Raw genomic sequence first — 6172 nt, forward strand, 5'->3', positions numbered from 1 at the left:
CTTCTACTTCCTCTCTAATCATGATGCTATGAATCATGATAGCCCGGTCCATAGTAACTTCAGATCGGTTGCTAGTAGGAATGATTGAGCGTTGGATGAACTCCAACCATCCCCTAGCCACGGGCTTGAGGTCATGCCTTCTTAGTTGAACCGGCTTCCCTCTTGAATCTCTCTTCCATTGAGCGCCCTCTTCACAGATGTCCATGAGGACTTGGTCCAACCTTTGATCAAAGTTGACCCTTCTAATGTATGGGTGTGCATCTCCTTGCATCATAGGCAAATTGAATGCCAACCTTACATTTTCCGGACTAAAGTCTAAGTATTTCCCTTGGACCATTGTAAGCCAATTCTTAGGGTCCAGGTTCACACTTTGATCATGCTTCTTGGTGATCCATGCATTGGCATAGAACTCTTGAACCATTAAGATTCTGACTTGTCGAATGGGGTTGGTGAGAACTTCCCAACCTCTTCTTCGAATCTCATGTCGGATCTCCAGATATTCGCCCTTTTTGAGTTTAAAAGGGACCTCGGAGATCACCTTCTTCTTGGCCACAACTTTATAGAAGTGGTCTTGATGCATCCTTGAGAGGAATCTCTCTATCTTCCATGACTCGGAGGTGGAAGCTTTTGCCTTCCCTTTCCTCTTTCTAGAGGTTTCTCCGGCCTTTGGTGCCATTAATGGTTATGGAAAAACAAAAAAAAGCTTTAGCTTTTACCACACCAAACTTAGAAGGTTGCTCATCCTCGAGCAAAAGAAAAAAGAAAAGAGTAGAAGAATAAGAAATAGAGGAGATGGAGGGGGCTTTGTGTTTCGGCCAAGGGGGATAGGTAGTGTGTATGTTGTGTGAAAATGAAGGAGTGAAGACGGGTTTATATAGGAATGGAGGGGGTATGGTTCGGCTATTATGGGTGGGTTTGGGTGGGAAAGTGGTTTGAATTTGAATGGTGAGGTAGGTGGGGTTTTATGAAGGATGGATGTGAGTGGTAAAGAGAATGGTGGGATTTGATAGGTGAGGGGTTTTTAGGGAAGAGGTATTGAGGTGATTGGTGAATGGGTGAAGAAGAGAGAGAGAGGTGGGGTAGGTGGGGATCCTGTGGGGTCCACAGATCCTGAGGTGTCAAGGATTTCTCATCCCTGCACCATGTGGCGTGTAAAACGCATCTTGCTGCCAATCTTGGTGTTAAACGCCAGGCTGCTACCCATTTCTGGTGTTTAACGCCAGCTTCTTGCCCATTCCTGGCGTTAAACGCCAGTCTGGTGCCCATTTCTGGCGTTAAACGCCCAGAATGGTACCAGACTGGGCGTTTAATGCCCATTCTGCTACCCTTACTGGCATTTAAACGCCAGTAAGTTTCTCCTCCAGGGTGTTCTATTTTTCATTTTGTTTTTCCTTCTATTTTTGCTTTTTCAATTATTTTTGTGACTTCACATGATCATCAACCTACAGAAAACATAAAATAACAAAAGAAAATAGAAATTTAACATAGATAAGTAAAAATAATTGGGTTGCCTCCCAACAAGCGCTTCTTTAATGTCAATAGCTTGACAGTGGCTCTCATGGAGCCTCACAGATGTTTAGAGCAATGTTGGAACCTCCCAACACCAAACTTAGAGTTTGAATGTGGGGGTTCAACACCAAACTTAAAGTTTGGTTGTGGCCTCCCAACACCAAACTTAGAGTTTGACTGTGGGGGCTCTGTTTGACTATGTATTGAGAGAAGCTCTTCATGCTTCCTCTCCATGGTGACAGAGGGATATCCTTGAGCTTTAAACACAAGGGAGTCTCCATTCACTTGAATGATCAATTCTCCTCTGTTAACATCAATCACAGCTTTTGCTATGGCTTGGAAGGGTCTGCCAAGGATGATGGATTCATCCATACACTTCCCAGTCTCTGGGATTATGAAGTCAGCAGGGATGTAGTGGCCTTCAACCTTTACCAAGACATCCTCTACAAGTCCATAAGCCTGTTTCTTTGAATTGTCTGCCATCTCCAGTGAGATTCTCGCAGCTTGTACCTCAATGATCCCTAGCTTCTCCATTACAGAGAGAGGTATGAGGTTTATTCTTGACCCTAGGTCACACAGAGCCTTCTCAAAGTTCATGGTGCCTATGTGATGAGCGGATATTTTATACGCTTTTTGGGGATAATTTCATATAGTTTTGAGTATGTTTTAGTTAGTTTTTAGTCTATTTCTATTAGTTTTTAGGAAAAATTCATATTTCTGGACTTTACTATGAGTTGTGTGTTTTTCTGTAATTTCAGGTATTTTTCTGGCTGAAATTGAAGGAGTTGAGCAAAAATCTGATTCAGACTGAAAAAGGACTGCTGATGCTGTTGGATTCTGACCTCCCTGCACTCAAAGTGGATTTTCTGGAGCTACAGAACTCTAAATGGCGTGCTTCCAATTGCGTTGGAAAGTAGACTTCCAGGGCTTTCCAGAAATATATAATAGGCCATACTTTTCACAAGAATAGACGACGTAAACTGGCGTTCAACGCCAGTCCTCTGCCCAATTCTGGCGTCCAGCGCCAGAAAAGGGTCAAAAACTGGAGTTGAACGCCCAAACTGGCACAAAAACTGGCGTTCAACTCCACAAATGGCCTCTGCACGTGAATTGCTTAAGTCTCAGCCCCAGCACACACCAAGTGGGCCCCAGAAGTGAATTTCTGCATCATCCATCATAGTTTATCCAATTTTTTGTAAACCTAGGCTACTAGTTTAGTATTTAAACAACTTTTAGAGACTTATTTTGTATCTCATGACATTTTCAGATCTAAACTTTGTATTCTCTGACGGCATGAGTCTCTAAACCCCATTGTTGGGGGTGAGGAGCTCTGCTATGTCTCGATAAATTAATGCAAGTATTTCTGTTTTCCATTCAAACACGCTTGTTCCTATCTAAGATGTTCATTCGCGCTTAACTGTGATGAAGGTGATGATCCGTGAAATTCATCACCTTCCTCAAACCATGAACGTGTGCCTGACAACCACCTCCGTTCTATATCCGATTGAATGAGTATCTCTGAGATCTCTTAATCAGAATCTCCGTGGTATAAGCTAGAACTGATGGCGGCATTCATGAGAATCCGGAAAGTCTAAACCTTGTCTGCGGTATTCCGAGTAGGATTCAAGGATTGAATGACTGTGACGAGCTTCAAACTCTTGAAGGCTGGGCGTTAGTGACAGACGCAAAAGGATAGTAAATCCTATTCCAACCGGATCGAGAACCAACCGGTGATTAGCCGTGCTGTGACAGAGCGCGTGAGTGTAGTTTTCACTGGAAGGATGGAAGGTAGCCATTGACAACGGTGATCCACCAACACACAGCTTGCCATAGGAGGACGTGCGTGCGTGAACAAGAAGACAGAGGAAAGCAGAGATTCAGAAGACAAAGCATCTCCAAAACTCCAACATATTCTCCATTACTGCATAACAAGTGACCTTTAATCCATGCTCTATTGTTTATTCGCAATTCAACTGATAAACATAATTGACTTCCTGACTAAGATTTACAAGATAACCATAGATTGCTTCAAACCAACAATCTCCGTGGGATTCGACCCTTACTCACGTGAGGTATTACTTGGACGACCCAGTGCACTTGCTGGTTAGTGGTACGCGTTGTGAAAAGTGTGATTCACAATTCGTGCACCACTATGGTACAAGGGATTGAGAATTTTCCAGGGTCTTGTCTCTTCAGAGGTAATTTCTGCCTAGTCAAGTCATCCAGTTCTTTGATGAGCAATGGAGGTTCATCCTCCCAAGTCTCATTACCAAACAACTTGGCATTTAGCTTCATGATTGCTCCAAGGTACTTAGCAACTTGCTCTTCAGTAATATCTTCATCCTCTTTAGAGGAAGAATACTCATCAGAGCTCATGAATGGCAAAAGTAAATTCAATGGAATCTCTATGGTCTTAGTGCGAGCCTCAGATTCCCATGGTTACTCTTTAGGGACCTCCATGGAGGTCAGTGGACGTCCATTGAGGTCTTCCTCAGTGGAGATCACTGCCTCATCCTCCTCTCCAGGTTCAGCCATGTGAGACGTGTTTATGGCCTTGCACTCTCTCTTTGGATTCTCTTCTGTATTGCTTGGGAGAGTACTAGGAGGGAGTTCAGTAATTTTCTTACTCAGCTGACCCACTTGTGCCTCCAAATTTCTAATGGAGGACCTTATTTCAGTCATGAAACTTTAAGTGATTTTGATTAGATCAGAGACAATGGTTGCTAAGTCAGTGTGGCTTTGCTTAGAATTCCCTGTCTGTTGCTGAGAAGATGATGGAAAAGGTTTGCTATTGCTAAACCTGTTTCTTCCACCATTATTGTTGTTGAAACTTTGTTGAGGTCTCTGTTGATCCTTCCATGAGAGATTTGGATGATTTCTTCATGAAGGATTATAGGTGTTTCCATAGGGTTTTCCCATGTAATTCACCTCTTCCATTGCTGGGTTCTCAGGATCATAAGCTTCTTCTTCAGAGAAAGCTTCCTTAGTACTGCCTATTGCTGCTTGCATTCCAAACAGAGTCTGAGAAATCATATTGACTTGTTGGGTCAATACTTTATTCTGAGCCAATATGGCATTCAGAGTATCAATCTCAAGAACTCCTTTCTTCTGAGTTGTCCCATTATGCACAGGATTCCTTTCAGAAGTGTACATGAATTGGTTATTTGCAACCATTTCAATGAGTTCCTGAGCTTCTGCAGGTGTCTTCTTCAGATGAAGAGATCCTCCAGTAGAGCTATCCAATGACATCTTGGATAGTTCAGACAGACCATCATAGAAAATACCTATGATGCTCCATTCAGAAAGCATGTCAGAAGGACATCTTCTAATCAATTGCTTGTATCTTTCCCAAGCTTCATAGAGGGATTCACCTTTCTTCTGTCAGAAGGTTTGGACTTCCACTCTAAGCTTGCTCAATTTTTGAGGTGGAAAGAACTTTGCCAAGAAGGAATTAACTAGCTTTTCCCAAGTGTTCAAGCTTTCTTTAGGTTGTGAATCCAACCATGTCCTAGCTCTGTCTCTTACAGCAAAAGGAAAAAGCATAAGTCTATAGACTTCAGGGTCAACCCCATTGGTCTTGACAGTATCACAGATTTGCAAGAATTCAGCTAGGAACTGATGAGGATCTTCCAATGGAAGTCCATGAAACTTGCAATTCTGTTGCATTAGAGAAACTAATTGAGGCTTAAGCTCAAAGTTGTTTGCTCCAATGGCAGGGATTGAGATGCTTCGCCCATAGAAGTTGAGAGTAGGTGCAGTAAAGTCACCAAGCACCTTCCTTGCATTGTTGGCATTGTTGTTTTCAGCCATTGTTTCTTCTTCCTTGAAAAGCTCTGTTAAGCCCTCTAAAGAGAATTGTGCTTTAGCTTCTCTTAGCTTTCTCTTCAAAGTCCTTTCAGGTTCAGGATCAGCTTGAACAAGTATGCCTTTATCTTTGCTTCTACTCATATGAAAGAGAAGAGAACAAGAAAGTAGAAAATCCTCTATGTCACAGTATAGAGATTCCTTGAGGTGTCAGAGGAAAAGAAGAATAGAAGGAGGAGGTAGATAGAAGCAAATTCGAACATATAAAGAAGGAGGGAGTTCGAATTGTACCTTGAGGAGGAGTGTTAGTCCTTTAAATAGAAGGATGTGAGAAGAGGGGAAGAATTTTCGAAAATAAATTAAAAATATTTTGAAATAATTAAAAAGAAATTGAAAATTTTATTATGATTTTTGAAAATTAAGATTGGGAAAGAAATAAAGTGATTTTTGAAAAAAATTTTGAAATTAGAAATCAAAAAGATATGATTGAGAGTTAATTTTGAAAAAGATATGATTGAAAAGATATGATTGAGAAAATATGATTGAAAATCAAACTAAAAAGAGAAAGTTTTAAAATTAAAGTTGATTTACTTGACTAACAAGGAATTAGAAGATATGATTCTTAAAATTTAAAATTTGATCCTTTCTTAATAGGCAAGTAACAACTTGAAAATTTTGAAGTAAATCATTAATTTTAGCAAGGATTTTCGAAAATAAAAATGGAAAGAAATTGATTTTGAAGAGATATGATTGAAAAGATATGACTTGAAAAAGATTTGATTTTGAAAAATTATGAAAATTTGAAAAAGATTTGAATTAAAAACAAAATCTTCCCTCTAGTGTCATCCTGGCGTTAAAC

At 40.7% G+C, this 6172-nt stretch overlaps 1 non-coding gene across 1 annotated transcript; it reads left to right on the plus strand.

The window, feature by feature from the left end:
• The first annotated feature begins 4812 nt into the window (after positions 1-4812).
• LOC148553436 (small nucleolar RNA R71) lies at positions 4813-4920 on the plus strand. Its single transcript, XR_015893290.1, has one exon. It is a non-coding gene; the product is annotated as a small nucleolar RNA R71 (small nucleolar RNA).
• Positions 4921-6172: the final 1252 nt, after the last annotated feature.

This window comes from Arachis ipaensis, chromosome B7 (assembly GCF_059453495.1).
Source record: "Arachis ipaensis isolate K30076 ecotype BB chromosome B7, ASM5945349v1, whole genome shotgun sequence".
Taxonomy (NCBI): domain Eukaryota; kingdom Viridiplantae; phylum Streptophyta; class Magnoliopsida; order Fabales; family Fabaceae; genus Arachis; species Arachis ipaensis.